General features: G+C 42.2%; 1 protein-coding gene across 9 annotated transcripts in view; it reads right to left on the reverse strand.

The window, feature by feature from the left end:
- The window catches only part of LOC140690347 (trafficking protein particle complex subunit 9-like), a 274618-nt gene that overhangs the window by 245255 nt on the left and 12069 nt on the right, over window positions 1-17294 (reverse strand). For 7 of the 9 annotated variants that reach the window (XR_012065581.1, XR_012065585.1, XR_012065583.1 and 4 more), the window contains exons 3-4: window positions 11241-11361; window positions 4405-4528 (exon numbers count right to left, since the gene is read on the reverse strand). The gene's annotated coding sequence lies outside the window, so the exon portion shown is untranslated. Of the gene's footprint in view, window positions 1-4404; window positions 4529-10208; window positions 10483-11240; window positions 11362-17294 lie in introns of those variants that run through there. The other 2 variants (XR_012065586.1, XR_012065587.1) reach the window with 2 other exon arrangements.

Genomic DNA, 17294 nt, shown 5'->3' on the forward strand with positions numbered 1-17294 from the left:
TTCATGGTAAATTACCTATGTCTAGTACTTCTATGTTACCTTGGTGGGTTTCCCTACTCCATGGCTCTAACTAGATAGCCCTCAGAAATGTTATTCTAAAAAGGTAATTATATTTCTGTTTAGGCAACTGTGGAACATACAAGTTGGGCGATCTCACCTGGCCAATTAATACCTGCTCTGGCCCTGACCATAAATAAGAAATTTCTCATAAGGTCACTCAAACTCAATCGGAAACACAAGCAAAATTTTAACCCAAATATGTAACTCCTCGACTATTAAATTCTTACTCGTGCCTTTATTAATGTTACTAGCTTTATTACTTATATCCTGTCTATTTTATAAAATTGTTGTCTGTTACATTTCCCAATGTGTAACTAGGTCTACAAGATTGATGATGGCTAAACATCTTGAAGAATTAGATAAAATTTATAACCCTGTATAAAATAATTGTAATAGTGTGATTCTAGGTATAGAAATGAGCAACGAAGGGCAAACATTTTTTGGATCATAATAAACTAGTAAGACAGGCGATCCTGAGAACTTTTAGTATCAACAGATCCTGATAAAAAACCTAACACCTTGAATGGCAGCTCAGAAATTTCTTCAGCTGAACTAGGTATGAGCCATCCTAGCACCGTGGGACAAAATTGGTCATGAAATGTCTCTCAAAATATTGGTCGAATTTAGGACCAAGTCGGAGCACTGTGAATGAAAATACTACAATGTGAATGAAAATAATGCAACCATGTCAGTAAACAAAGAATACTGAAACCAAGACATCAGCGGCTATTGCCACCCCCAGCGAGTACATGCCTGCAGCCCAGCCTCACAGCCACTCACAGTGGTGCCCTCTGAGCGGACTCAGAATAAGAAACGACAGGAAACTGGCCCTAGGTAGCTAGGTGCTTGTCAAAGAAATGAATTCAATGACCAAAATGTTTCCTTATTCCCATACATAGAAAAGCACTTAATTCTTGAACTTGAGATACCTGGATTTCTTTAGATAACAAGAAAACTTTTATTGTCCCAATTACCTGGTGTTTGTTGTAAAGCTCCTATATAACCAGCTCCTTCCCTACCTCTTGGGAGAAGTCCCTCAGAGTGATCTGAGAGGCTTTCATCTCGGCTCGGGTCCTCCCTCCAAATAAAACATAACTCTTCACTTTTAGGCTGGGCGTTTATTTAAAGCAAGTCCTAGAAGAGACACAACTCATCAATTCTGTAATGGAACACACTGAATCAGGAACCAAAAGCGTGTTCTAGCCCAGAAAAACTACGGGTTCCCCTTTCTTCCTGTCATTATACAATCCCACCAGAACTCATTACTTTACTGTCTGCTCAGACCAAACTTAGAGAAGAGTCAACTCAACAGAGTGCCTTGCTCTGAAGAACCGCCTGCAGAAGTAAGATGGTCTGCCTGCCCTCCTGCATGCTCTGCTGACCTCTACTGTCCTCCTTGGAGACCAGGCCAACAGAGCTGTTCCCAACAGCTGCAAAGTCCCACACATTAAATAAAACATTTATTTTATACCATATGTAACTTATATACCCATCTCTGAAAACAGCTTTGACAGAAGCCCAAATCTTCAACTTTAATCTGCAAAGTCACATCCGGTCTCCAAGGGAAAACAGGTTTTAAGACGATGCTAAGGCCTCCCAAGTCCTCTCCACTACTGTCAACCAAACTGCCTGCAGGTCTGCAACTGCAGGAGGCTACATGTCTGCTTTTAAAGCAACCCCTTCCTGTCCTCGTGTACTACAATGTCCCTCTATGCCCTCCCATCTCAGGGTAAGAGCAGCCGCTGCAGAAACTTGCAGGGCAACACTGACAGAACGGGACAAAGAGGATCAGAGCTAAACTAAGCCTTCTGATGACACGAGCTTGTCACATTGTCTCTTTACAGATCAAGATATATGTAGAAAGAGGTTCAGTGATATTGCTCAAAGTCACACAGCTAATAAGTGGCAAAGTCTATATCTCTGCTCCTCCCTCCGGCAGGACGCACCAGCTGGGACACCCACAGAATTCTCTTGTGCCTGCCTGACCAGTCCTTTCTTGTCACTCATAACCCACCACAGTGTCGGACCCTAGCCTGACTTTTCAGCATCTTTTTCCTCCAGTCTCTCAGTAACAAGGCTGCTCGGGCCACTGTATGACTTCCGACTCCCCAAAACCTCTGTGTTCAGGCTGGTCTTGCCTATGCTTCTGGCCCCCTGCTCAGAGGGTCTTCCTCCCCTGCAGGAGGACGTTTCCACTCTCCGCAGGAACACCCACACAGGGGAGCACTCCTCTCACCCTCAGCACGGCAAGTGTCCCAGGCCACATCCAAATCTGCCCCATTAGGACTGCGGGTGCCCAGGTCTGCTAGTCAGACCAGCAGACTCAGAGCCAGGGATTATGCCTGGGTCACCCTGCAAACCTACTGCCCGCCTCACAGCCCCCAGCCAGCAGGTCACCTGGAAGTCACAGCAAGTGCCCCACCTAATCCAGAAGTCCCTTCATTTGCCAGCAACGCTGATGACTGGCTTCCAAACTTTGGTCAGTTTCACACAAAACAGCAGCTTCCACTGTGAAGCAGGGGGTTTTCACTTCTGCGCCCCATCCTTACTGGAAACGTCAAGGGATTCCAAAAGGCCTCTTCTCAACCCTTTTCTGATGACACCCTCCCACCCACAATACTCATATGCTCAAGAGAATTGGGTCCACGTGATTTTGTTTCCCTTACGCTAAGTGGCTCAAAACACTGCGGGATTCTTTCAATTTGAGTGTAATTGTACTGTTTCCCGGCTTTAATCAGTTTTTTTTTCCTCTCTTCAGTATCCCTAGCAGTTGCCACTTCTTACTCCCTTCAGCAGCCTCCCTCCCAACATCTAGTCTAGGAAATCAGCTGTGATGAGGGCCCCGGGTGCAGTCACAGAAGATGCAACTAAGGCACAAAGAGGCTACATAATTTGCTCAAGAACATCAGCCTCAAACCCCAACATTGTGTGCCCCGTCCCTCTTTTTAACTCTTATGCTAAACAAGCTTTTGTAGATTATGCTAATAAACAGATGTGGTATCAAAATACATACAAGGACACAGATCAACTCTAAGATGTTGATTAACTCCACTATTTTGTTTCATTTCTATTAAAAACATTAAGAACCTCTGCCCTCAATATAACAAAATGTTACTGGGTTTTAAAAACAGAATACTGAGGTGTTAAGTGTGTCATTACTCATACTTATTTGTATGTTCACAAGACAAAAGGATTTGAAAGTCTCTCTCCCCCCCTACTCACTACTGGCTCTCACCTGAGCTCTCAGAACACACATCTAACAGTCTTTCACTTTACCCACAGCTGAACTCATCAGTTTTCCCCCAGAACTCCCTCTGCATGTTTCCCTCCTAAGAGAACAGCAGGACCATCTCATTAATCCACCCAGAAACCTGGGCCTTACTGCATCCTACCTTCACAGACAGCATTCATCCTTTCCTTTTTACCATCTAAATATGCCTTCAAACTTTTCAATTTTACACACTGACCCTCACACAGCTCAAGTAGAAGCCACCAACACTGACCACCTGGACTCACAAGTCTCACAAGTGGCCCCAAAGACACTCTCCCCTACTTGAGACAAATTGGACTGTGTCAGTCCCATGCTTATAGGACTCTTTTCAAACCCACTGTTCTTAGAATAATCTCCCAGTTCTTCACCTGATGAATGTCTTTGCCATGAAACTCTCAGCTCAGGGAGGGCAGGACCCGCCCTCTCCACTCGGCCCCACCCTATGGCAGAACTTCAGCTTGGGAGGACCTGCTGAGAAACACCAGCCTGTATCTAAACCTGGTCTTGTGTTCTTAGCAAACTGCTTCACTTATCCATACAAATCCAAGGTAGATTAGAAAGATTTTAGATGTTGAGCTAGACTATTGATTTGGGGATTTTGCACTAGCAACCTGCAATTACATGTTCTAATCATACTGTCTTCTAAAAACCACACCCAAATTTAAATACTAATTGTGGAATGTCTTTGAAGTAAAAGGGACTGTACTTTTACAGACTTTATGTTTTATAACATGAACATCCTGCACAGGGTCACAAATGGAACTGCCTCACAAGTGACAGAAGCCAGATGAGAGGCATATATCAACAGGTCACAAAGATGGTAAGAGCAAAGTTGATTGTACAACACCCAAAAAAATTCCTCAAAGAACTGAAAACTCTGAATTTTCAAAGAAAATGTTATCATATAAAGAAATAAAATAAATAATCCTCTTCATCAGGGTTTCAAGATCTGACTCCAGAATTTTTAGCAGACCATACTGAATCCTAGCACAGAAAAAACAGATGGAATAATGGTGAGTAAGTTTCAGAAAAACTTCAGTAATTCCTGCACTTGTAAGTGGGCACACACTCACCTGCTGAAGGTGAATATAGATCGCATTCTGGAGAAATTTGGAAGCTTCCAGGCTCCGCTTCTGGATGGCAAGGACACGGACAGCTTCGAAGGATCTTTCTAACTGAGTCATCGGCATTCTAACACTGCAGGGGTAAAAGGAGGCCCTCAGTCAAGAGTAGAGATGTTCGTGTCTCACAGGCTATGCCTCAGGGACTCAGTGCCCTGCAGCAGCCCTGCCCCAGGCAAGGACCCACAGAGTGGCCCACCCAAGCAGGAGGGGCACTGTGCTTGAGAAAGCCCATCCCCGATGGGGGCAAGAGGAGCTGATGGGGTTGTGTGAACCTATAAATGCTCACAGAAATACACCTGCATATATTCAAGTGATACAATTAACAGTAGCAGGCTATTTAACAAAATTTCAATTGTCAGTGGAAATTTTACCATTCCTTTCCGCTTGTCCCCTGCACTCTGAGACAGGCTTAGGCTCTCTCACACCTGCAGCTCTGATGCAATAGTTGTGAAGTCATTTTAGTTTGCTGCAAGTGTCCTTGCTCCCCGTGTCACTGTGAATGTCCTCCCTAACACAGTCAGATGTCTTCCTGGATCTCTCTCTGAGTTCCTTGCTCCTGTTCCTCAGATCCAAAGATAAAGGGCAAGTGAAGACACATGACCAGAAAAGGCACTGTGCACTTGACCAAAGTCCTCTGTGACCCCCTAGGTTAGTGCTGCCCACCCCTTAATTTCGATTCTCAAGGTTCTGACCAGGGTGACGTTCAGACACGAGAGAGTCCTGGGTAATTAAAGGCTGCGTGTCTTGGGCGCGGGGACAGGTGCAGGAGATGGTTCTGGAACCGGGCCCCTCCACACCCCTGCTTCTCTCTCTCCGGAGGCCCTGCTGCCAAGCCCCCAGGCTCCATGATCTTCTCTCCTTCTCTTCTACTCTACTCCAAGCCCTTTTTCTCTTCCTTTATTCCCTAATTATCCCCAGCTGGAATAATTTTTCAATCACAGTACCTGAAAAATTTTCCCGCACCTGAAAAAGAGGTCTCCAGAGGTCAATGCCCATATGCTGGTTCCTGAAGACAGCCCCTGTTTAGGGGGACCCTCACCAACACTCACAGGGCATCAGGCATGTTGAAGGGCCGACCACTCCCAATAAGAGTTTTCTGTGACCCCAAGGCATGCACAGCATTCCTGATCACAAAAATGTATTTGGACCACTTATCCGTTATTAAGAAGCAAAAATAAAAAAAAATTGCCCATATTTATTAATAAAATTATTTATCAGATGGAAAAAAATTGTAATAGAAAAGAACAAGTTTGACTCCATATTAGATGTGTTCCTTTGGCTTTTAACCTGTGCCCTGTTTTCTAGGCTCAGACTTGCTAGCTCTGCACCTTTTATAAAAGAAAGTTGCCTTTAGACTGAAATATCCAGGACAGACTATTCTCCGGGCTTTGATCTTTAAGGATGTTAGTTCTTCTGCACTTATGTAGAGATGGCACGTTGCAAAATAGAGAATAAACTTTGATTTCTTTTGGAGGTTTTACAGAGGCACCATGATTTGACCTACATGGACGGCTGCAAGAACAAAGGATTCCAAAGAAAAACAATTCATACAGCAAAAAGTTTGCAACAACCAACCACACCCCCACGCCTTTTTAGTATAAAAGGAGACTGAATTCTGACTTGGGGAAGAGGGTTCTCCAGGATATCAGTATGCCATCCTCTGAGTCTGCCAGCTTTTCAAATAAAGTCACTTTTCTTTGCTCCAACACTTCATCTCCTGATTTATTGGCCTGTTATGCAGCAAGCGGAACGAGTTTGGACTTGGTAATAAAATGACTGCATTGGTGGCAGTATGTCTCCACTGTTTCCTCATTTCCAGTATGTCACAACCTATCAATTTTATATGCTGTTTAACAAAACAACCAAAAAACCTATCATAGGGAACTGATTCTACAGAAATAAAGTTATTTCTGCTCCTTCAAAACACTTTTTCTTTTCTATTTTATTTTGTTTTGCTTATTGAAAACAAAATAAAAGTGAAATCCTTTAATTTCACGTATTTTTGTTACAGCTATATATTTTAAATACTACAGAAAGATTTAAATTGCATTAAAAAATGTTCATATATTATTATAAAGATATATACACAATCAATGCAGATTAGGAAAGGAATGGATATTTACTAAAAATCCACTCCACATCCAGTCTTTTACAAGCATATCCTGGAATATAAGCTTTAGAATCCAGTGGTCACCCACCCCCTTTCTCAACGCCGAGTGCCTTAGTAATCAACAACCAAGGCACCATCATAGAACCACGCGATCAGTATTTTAGGTATAAATGAGGGAATTAGCTCATTCAATTCTAAAACAAAAACCTTAAAATAAATACTGAGCTTAGTTACAGACAAAGAAAATTGTACACACAAAAGTAGTTTCTTCCCCAAGTTCACTAAGCTAATAACTGGTAAAGGCAAGTTTTGAGCTCATCTGCCTGATTCTAAAAACTAAGGTGGAAATCACATTTGATTGTGGAGGGTCCAGCAGCACAGCCTATCACCCTATCTTTGTTCAGATCTAGTCTTAGACAGCCTGGGACAGGACCCCATTCCTATGGAACTCGAGGGCTAACGATAACACAAAGGATTTTATATCAAGTAGTTTCTTATATCTCATTTATATAAAGTGTCAGCAGGTCAGCAGAAAAAACTGGGAAATACGAGTGGGTCCAGAGCTTTTTCTGATAAGTAACTCTATTTATCAGGACAGAGTGACCTTCCCATGAGAGGCCACATGGACCTAAAATAAAGGCAGGTGAGCAATGAAAACTAGCAAGACCCTGGAAATCAAGCAAGAAGGATCCCTGCCATCCCCCAACAAGTTACCTCTTCACCCGCATGGACACGATGGCAGAAGATCCAGGTTCTTGTCCAAGTTACACTATCATGGATTCACACCCATAAACAGTTATGACTCTCTGCTGTCTTAAGTCCTTCCCAACTCAAATATGATGACACCAATATCTCAGGAGAATGTCTATGTCTCCACTTCCTCTCTTCTATTAGGAGAATAATTCTATGGCCACAAAGCAGAAATCCAACTAAAAACACCATGCACGAAGCCAGGTGAAAGTCTGCGTAAGACACTTTGCTCTCACGGTCAGTGAATGAAAACTCAGAATAAGTGGTTCTTCCCCCTCAGTAAGTGGGAGGTAGCCTGATTGTGTGTGTGTGTGTGTGTGTGCGTGTGCACGCGTGTGTGTCTAAATCAAATACAATGAATTCTGGGATGTGTACAGTTTTTTTTATGTTACTGTTATTTCATGAGAATGAGACAACCTTAAAAGTAATTGGAATCTATTGTTCTGAGAGAGTCTCAGGTTCTTTCGGTGGAGGGGGGAAAGGGGTAAGGAAAGAAGAAAAGAATTAAATGAAGCAAAGGAGTAAGAATACTGCTAGTGAAAGTCAAGACATTTATTTTGTTCCTACTTATATCACACACAAATTAGGGACTGGCTTTCCTCCGATGACTTGTCGAGCACTGAGTTGCAGAAGAAGAGGCAATAGCCCATTTCTCACTGAACTTGTGACAGTACGTGGCATCTTATAGACACAAATCATTTACCCAGATCAAACACTCTAGCAGCAGGCCATAATTATCCTATTTTGAGAGACAAGAAAACAGGGGTTGAAAGAGTGTATATAACTTGACAAAAGTCAGAGGACCAGTAAACAAGAGAGGATGAATTCAAACTCAGATCTGAATGCAGAGTCTGCTCTTCTCACTCCCAGGGCTGGAAAATCCTTAACACACAGGCTCCCCAGCTCCCCTGCAGTTTTCCTAACACCAAGCATTTGCCATGGCGATGGTCTCCAGTTCTCACAGACACAGTGCTCTGTGCAGCCAATAACCTCCATTGGACCCTGTTCATCTACCTGCCACGCCCACCAGGCTTCACCATAAAGGCAGGAAAGCTGGCTTTCAAGTACATACAAAGCCATCCCTGGTCTTAACTGGGCTCTTATGTGGCTTCTCAAGCCTAAAAGCAGCCATGAAACTGCTCACAATTTGCACATGAGCCACAATACCTCTCTCCTTCTGTCTCCCCACCTATACTACTTAGCTGTGACCATTTAGATAATCTTGGATACAAATTTTGAAAAACAGAAAAGAAAGGATTCTGCAACAAGTATTTAATACTTACAATTTTAAATGACAAGTTACAAAGTGAGTATTTACAAACCGAATCTGCCTTCCTAGGTGTCAGTTTTTACAGCTTAAAAAATATAATAGCAAAAAGCTCTCACTTAGAAAATTAACTAAAACATAAACAATTATCAGGAATAAACTCAAAAATAATGCCCATGTTCTACATGGAGAAACTACAGGACTGTACTTAGGGGTAAAGTAAGAGATGTGAATGTAGAGACATCAGCATATTGCATGGAGGAAAGCAGTTTTGTAAAGATCAAATTTCTTCTAAAGATAATTCAAAACTTTTTAAAAAATCCTATGAAAACACTTTTCTGTTTTTTTTTTAACTTGAACAAAGTATTTTAGAATTCTTCAGGAATAATTAAGTCATAATACTAGCCAAGAAAATTTGGGATGGAAGAAAAGAATCGAAAAAAAATTGCACTGTCAGATATTAAATAAATTTTTACATTTTGTAAGATATGGCGCTGGAGTAAGAAAGTAAGGTTGACAGAAATAAACCATGAGCTCAAAAATAGACTCTAGTGTACATAAGTATTTTGTACACGTGGGATTTCAAATCAAAGAGAAAAGTATGAATTCAATAATTCTCCTGGGGCAGAGAATCACCTGGAAAGAACAAATTCTATTCCAGTCATAATGACCACAAGAAAAATTATAGAAAGTGATGTGAATATTAGAAAGTACTAATAACAACGAATACAACTCTTTGCTCACATTAATTCAACTTCCTTTCACTGTAACAAGCACTATTATCATCTCCAAATTAGAGGTTACAAAACCTACAGAAGAGATTTGTACCGTTATAAGAAAGTATTTCTAAGAATAATACCAAAAATAAAACCCAAAAAGAAGACATTTACTAACTTAAGTATACTTTGGGCCACAACAAAAGTAAACCTACTGAACAAAATGAAAGGCAAGAAATGACAAGTAAAAGCTGTGTGATACATATTGATAAAGTCAAGGGGTTACTGTTCATAACATACAAAGAGCTGTCACAAAGCAGCAAGAAGCTCCCTCACTTAAATGTGTGCAAAGGACATAAGGGATCATTCACTTTTTAAAAGTCAGATGGCTAATAAGTGAAAAACGCTGAATACCTCACTGGTCATCAAATGCAAACTAAAACAATCAAAAAGCACTTTTGCTCATCATATTGGCAAATATTTTTAAAAGATATTCTAGCTAGTGTCCATCTGTGAGAGAACAAACTGTGAGCGACGTGTTTGGAGGACGACATGTCAATGCATATGTAAACTCTGAAAAACGTGTGTACACACAGACTCAACTCCACTTCTAGGAATCGTTTAATTTAGAAAAATTTAGTTCAAAAAGATGTAGTCATCAGGATATTTTCACAGCACTGTTTACAATGGTGGGAAGAAAACATGAACTGAAATCATATCCAGCGATATAGAATTGGTTACATAAGTTATTCTACATCTTTTCATTCCCCACTGGAGAAGGAATTTCTAGAGTCACTTGAAAAGAGCCTGTGATGAATGTAAATGTCACATCCAGGGACTAAATTTCCAGAAGCCTTAACTAGAGGAATACTCATATGAGATCACAGGAATATTTGCAGAAGAAGCATGCCAGTCAAACATCTTTTTGACAGTGGAAAATGGAGAAAATTTAAGTGTCCACCATCAAGAAAATTATGCAGTAAATCACAGCGAGCTGTGGTGTCTCAGGGGGCCGGAGTTTCAGCGTGGTCCTGGGTCTTGTCCACAGCAATCTCCCACCAAATGTGTCCTTGCACAGGAGACCACACCTGCACATCAGGGGACCCCTCCACTCTATCTGAAAGGACCGGGTGAGTCTGGATTGGGAGGATGTCTATGATATACACCTGAGTGAATAAAGCGAGCTGCAGAAAACATATAGTATGACCTTATTTTTCAATAAAGCATATATGCACACACATATACATGGATTTCTCAGATTCATGTATGTATCTATATATGTATGTGTGTATATATATATATATATATATATATATATGTCATAGGCATAAATTTCATGAAATATATATACCACATTGTCAACAGCTTTTACCCTCAGGAAATAAGGGGAAGTAATATAGGGGTCTATCGGTACCACCACAGTTCTCTTTTTGGTATTTCAGTAAAGTATACTTGGAATTTAAAGGTTAATTTAAGTCCGAAGTAAAATGGACGATGTCTCCACAAGACAGAATGCTATATTGGTCATTAAAAATCATGCCAGGGGAGTTAGAATATTGTAGAAAAACACATAAAAAGCCAAATGGAAAATGGAAGTCTCCACACAGTAAAGAGGCCCAGCGTGTTCGCTGGTTTTTATGAGATAATTGATACACACTGACGAAAAGAACAGAAAATAGATGTTAAAGTGTTAATTATTATCTCTGAATTGTGGGACCAGGATAGTCCCATTTTGTCCCTTTTCTCAGACTTATTATATTAAATACACTATTTTTCATCTAAAAAAACATTTTAAGAAGTGTAGTACCACTCATTGGAGAGAATACACGAGTACATACAGAAACAAGTAACTAGGAGACACCGCAGCAACGTCACGCAATGTAGAAAGGGCGATCCTGATAAACACAGCGCAGTTACATAACGACCCACAAACTGAGATCACCTGCTGTAACAGGACGCGGCCCCCTTCTATTTGTCAGTTGTGTCTTCAGGGCTGAGGCAGTTCTGAGCACGGCCAGTGTCAGTGCTGGTGTCTGGATGGATGCCACTGGAGGTGAGGGCACCTGCAAGCCAAGAGGAAGAACAGAAATCATCTTCTGCTTTTTCTGTCTTGTTTCTTTGTTACTTTAAAAGAGAGGCATAAATAAGATAAACTGTGAATCTTCCCTAATGAAATTTCAGTAATGAAACTGTTCTTAAAATCTTTACAGCTTATATTTTGCCTATAACTGTCTTTTCAACAAAGAATCATATTTATTAAATGTTAATTAACTCAGTTAATTAACTTCCTGTTGAAACCTTCTATTAAAGAATATGAAATGCATATGTAAAAGCACCACGCCTGTAGTGACTACCTTAGATGTCTTGACGGCAGTGCAGTCAGCCCCCACCATCCCGTGGCACTGAGCTCCTAATGCTGTTAAGAGAGCACGCTGCTGCCTCAGATGGAGAGAAACTGTGAAAGCATTCTCTGAAATCTACAGCACTGACAAAACATAACTGACAAATCCCAGGCTCCTTGGAGGCTGTCATTTTCTTTTTCTGTCCAAACACAGTCAATGAGCAGAACCGCCCCATTCCCGAGCCATGGGACTCACGTAGGAAGGAGTTTGGGAGAAATTTCCAGGTATAGACTGTAACCAACTATATGTAGAACTCTGACAAATAAAAGATGAAATACTCTGATTCTGGAAGACAATCAAAATATTCTCCTAAGCCTTAGTAGCTGGAAAGGTTGGGCTTCTCCTTAGCCACTTATTTATTTCACAGCCAGCGAGCATCTCCCACAAACCCTGTTTCCCTGTGTCTGCTGGGAGCCTCGTGCACACTCTTGATGTCCATCTTATAAGGCACAGGGCAGAGGCGTGTGTCTCACGCCTGCAACCCTCACACAGGCTTGCCTCCTAACCTCACTGTCTGAACTTGGCCCCATTTTCTCACCTGTTTATTTGGCATCTGTTCTTCTTTAAGCTGCCTGAAGTGCTACTTGGAACAAGTCAGAAGAATGAGTGGGTAGAGAAATGGACAGATGGACAGGTGAGAGATGGGCAGACAGACAGAGAGACTTCAAGAAAAGGGGAACAAAGAAAATTTCCTATATAAAATCCTCTTCTAGTCAGGTAAGAAAACCACCACAGAGAAGTGTGAAGAGGCAAGTAGCTTAGGGCTGTTTCCAGGATTCCATGTAAAGTCACACCAAGAGATGAGAGGGTAGAACTATAAATAATAAAAGAAAAAAGCACGCATTCTTGGAAAATATTATCTACAATATGTACTTTCTAAAGAATAGATTCAAATCAGATGAGCGCTATAACACAATCATTGGGTATTTACAGAAGTGAGAATCCCATCTCCAAACCAGAAAGCATCCCTTTGGAACACTGAGAGTCTACACGGTGTGGTCATAAAGCCATCTCCGCAAATCCATTCTATCCTGCTCTTAGGAGAAATGAGCAGCTGTGCTGGGGCTCCCCACGCACGTCATTTACACCCTTGAGCACATTTACGGGGGAGGGATGCCTTGGGAGCCCCATCCCTGCAGGACAGAAAACAAGTCCAGGAGAGGCTAAGCTGACCTACCAGTTCTCCATCTCACAGGACTGGTCACTCCAGAGCAGGACTTGAACTCGGACCCACATTTGTAATCAAGTTACTACCGTGATTTGTGTGCTTTTTGTGTGTATAATCCATTTGTTTCCGACATGAAAGGATATTTAATAAATATTCGGTTGTCTTGTCTATCTCATTAGCTCACAATTAATCTTTATATTGTTGAATTGTGCTCTTTTCCCCTGGAGAAAGCAACGGAAAGAGCAGGGGTCAGAATGAGGTGGGGCTCCATTCTTTATTTGGTACCTCATCTCATCCAAGTCCCCAATGAGAGAGAAGGGGCAAATGTTCTCTTCAACTTTTAAAGAGAGGGCTCCACTGATGGTGACTTACTCTACTCCAAAACCAAGACTGGGGGTAGGGCACATGCAGCAACAAGAGCACTATCACATGTAGGAAGGCGAAAACAGCTCACGGGAGGGCTCAGGGGGTCAGCCTGATTTAATTTCAATCGATAAAAGAATAACACACTCTAAAAATACTAGCATGCAATCGATTTGCTCTTTCTTGTCATCTAGAAAGTTTTCGCAGTCCCCATTTAACATTATCATGAACCAGTGAAAGGATGAGTTTACAGACAGGGAAAATCAATGCCACAGGCAGGCTGAAAACCAGGCTGGAGGAAAGGAAGAGAAACGGCATAGTTAAAAAGAGGGGAAAGGCTGGGAAAATGACATCGTCACAAGGACTCTCAAGCATCATCCAACAATCATATAATCATTCATTCAAGAGAGAATTACCGACGTCTCATTTCATGCAAGATTTTACAGAGGGCAAAGCAAGAGGGCAAAGCAAGAGCGCAGCGTCCATGGTGGCAGCAAGTGGCGGGGCTCAAATACACTTCTGATCCCGGTACCTTGCACACTTGTCCTCAGTATAAAGGCAAAGAAAAAAAGTAAAATAATACTCTGTAAACTCTATGCATTGTTGAAACAAAATTAAAGAAGACCTAAATACCAGGACAGACACTCCACACACATTCCTCTATCAAAAGAAAGTGCTCTTGGAATGGCAGTGCTCCCAAGAGCGATCCGTATATTCAACGTGGTCTCCATCACAATCCCAGCGGGCTCCTCTGCAGAAACTGACTAGTTGCTGCTACAATTCATATGGGAATTCGAGGGTCTCAGTAACCAAAACGTACTTGAAAAAGAAGAACAACGTGAGAGGACTTGTAATTCTCAATTTCAAACCCTACAGCTGTACCTCCAGATGATATTAGAGGCCATTTTTAAGTTATTACTGTGTTTATCCTTATTTTCTAAATTGTGTACAATGAATATACCTGAAAGAATAAGAAAAATATAAAGTAAGGTATCTTTTAAATCATGCACACCGATTCATTCAATGGGAAAAAATTATTTTAACTATAAAGAGATAAATAAATATCTAGTGAAAAGGGACTACTTTAAAACAAGTGTGCATTTACAATTTTCATAAATTGAAAACCGAATAGCAGAAATACATCAAGTTTCTAGGGAGACCGGTGAAACATAGTAACAGTTATTTTCAAAAATTCTAATTGAACAATGAAAACTCAAAGGGAAAATCGTGATTGACAGCCCACAGCAAACACATGGAGAGCAAAGGCCTAGATATCACAGTTCCTTTAAATCTGCTACTAACTCAATAGGAGAGGAAATTCCTCACTGAGGGGACAGTGGAATCCCATGCATAAGACAGGATACACAGTACAAACTGCAGTAGTATCGGGAGTGCATATCTTAGAAGAATTCTAAAGTTACAACATTGCTGAAAAACTATAAAAACAGACAGACAGATTAAAACACACAGTCATATATATTATATAGAAACATATGAAGTCTGCTCCCATGTTGCATAGAAATACAAACATATATGTTCATTTATGGGCATTGATTACTTTATCCCAGGTAGAATATTTCAACTAAAACAAATAATCAATAATACACACCTCTTGTCAAATCTAGTTGATAAGTTACTCTGCTATATAACCATAATGTGTCTAAGATAGACCTAAAATTAGTGGAAAAGATCTTTGTATGGTTTCTTGAACTCTTTTCAAAATTCCAAGTTTAATTTTTAAATATATCTGAGCAGTATTTCTATATGATCTTTTCCCTCGTGAAATGAACAACACAGTCTGTTGTCAAAATTCTGTCCTTACAATGATTCACGAGCACCATATCCTCACAAAACTGCTGGACAGCAAGGCATTATCCAGACACTGTGACAAAACAAATGAAATACAAGGAAGACAGTGACCCTATTCTGGAGGGCTTATAATCTGTGTCAACACCGGGGTTTTTATTTGATTGGTTTGATTGTTAGAAAAATAAAATCACTCAGGTACATTCTTCTTTGAGCATTCTGTAAGTCATGGCTCTGTTTTTAGTGAGTGTGATGAGCAGGAAAGGCTTGAGCATGAATTGATTAGGTCAACTAGCATCAATCATCACTCGAGAGTGAGTAACAAAGAAGTAAACTGATAGAAATGTTTCCGCCTACATGAGACCTAAAATAAACCTACACTGATCTCTGCAAGGAAAATGAAGGGATGAGGTCCCCAATGAGAAAACAAACTAACAAGAAATCAAAAAAGGAAAGACTTTTTCATTAACGAATCCAGGAAGGAGTGGAGCATGTTGGTGAACATCACAGATGCTGGGGACAAACATGAGGGTCTGAACTCCCACAGCACTGGGTAGCTGTGACACTGATATGTCAGTGAAATTTTCTGCATCTCAGTCTCCTATCCATAGACTGGGGCAACAACAGCACCCGTCTCCTTGAATGGTCCTAAGAATTAAGTTATTTTATATATAAACGTTTAAATAAAATACCTCAGATTTTAACTATTACCCCAAAGCACAAGGAACAAAGAAAAGAGTGATAAATTGGAATTCATCAAAATGTAAAACTTTGCTTCAAAGGATACCATCCAGAAAGTGAAAAAACAACAGACAGGAGAACATTTTTTCAAATCATTTATCTGATTAGGAATTTGTATCTTCAAATAAAAAAAACCTCCTACAAATCCACAATAAAAAGAGAACTCAATTAAAAAGTGAATAAAGGATCTGAAAAGACGGAGAAGATGGAGGAGTAGAAGGACGCTCGTAAGTCACCCTCTCCCATAAATACACCAAGACCCACATCTACAGACCCACTCAGCCAACATGAGCACCTGCGAAACTCTGACAGAACATCGCCGTCTTCAAAAGATAAAGATGTCAAAAATCTGGTAGGAGAAAAGGAAAAAAGAAAGAACAAAAGGCAAAGCACCGCGGGAGGGTTCCCGCGGGATGGGAGCGGCAAAGGAGGACTGACGCTCGCTCGCTGGTCTCCCCTCTCCAACTAAGAGGCCAGCGGGGAGGAGGGGGAACCTCCGGGGCTCGCATCTGTACAGAGCAGCCCTTGTCTGAGAGAACTATGTTAAACGGGCACAGAGCGTACCCCCGAAGCCCAGCCTGAGACGTGGGCCGGCAGCGGCGGGCAGGGCCATGTTGCACAAGCCGGGCGGAGGACGGGGGCGGCTGCACGGAGGCAGCCCCAGGGGACTGCAAGTGGCTGAGCGCCGTGGCTGTGGGTGTACAGGGCAGAACAACCTGGGCCCAGCATAAAACAGCAAGGTTGATGTGCTCTTGGGGGGAAGGTTGCATACCCCCATCTCTGAAAACCCACGGAAACTTTTTGGGGGAAGAGAGGTGGGGCTCAGGCAGAGCCGCCATATCGTCCGGTGCTGAGCATCCAGGCGGGGGCGGGGGCGAAACCTGCATCCGCACCGAAGGGCTTAGCAGCCTCAAGGGCCAGACTGAGACGGGCCTACATCCCGGGGCAGATAGGATCCTTCCATCCTGGTCCCTCAGAGAACTTGCTTCACAAAGACAAAGAAGGAGCTGGGTTTTGGCCCTCAGCAGGGACAAGGCTGTCCCTCGGTCTTCCCGGAGCACAAGTGCGGAGCGCCGATCAGGGCGGAGAGCGCAGCTGCACAGAGCAGCTGAGCTACCGGTGGCGCAGGTAGAGGGAGAGCGGCCCCCCGCCTGTCGGGCAGGAACACAGCCCCTGACCGAGGTGCTGGGAGGGGGCACGACCGGCCCTCCTGCCTGGCCAGTCTGCAACATCTGACTGCGCCATCCGGAGGGGCAGTGACCCGCCCGCCCGCTGACAGCAGAGGAGAGCTGCACCTGACCCCGTGTTAGGAGGAGGTGCGGTCTGCTTGCCGACAGGTGCTGGGAGCAGTACAGAAGAGGGCGCCAACGGAGGGCCTATGAAAACAAGCTGAGCTTCCAAAACAGGACGAAGACAGAAGGACTTCACATTAAAAGCACACAGACTCCAGGAGAACACCGACAACCCCCCTTTTTTTTTAAAAATCTGTTTTTACCTGTTCTATTTTCTATTACTC

This window comes from Vicugna pacos, chromosome 30 (assembly GCF_048564905.1).
Source record: "Vicugna pacos chromosome 30, VicPac4, whole genome shotgun sequence".
In the NCBI taxonomy this organism is placed as follows: domain Eukaryota; kingdom Metazoa; phylum Chordata; class Mammalia; order Artiodactyla; family Camelidae; genus Vicugna; species Vicugna pacos.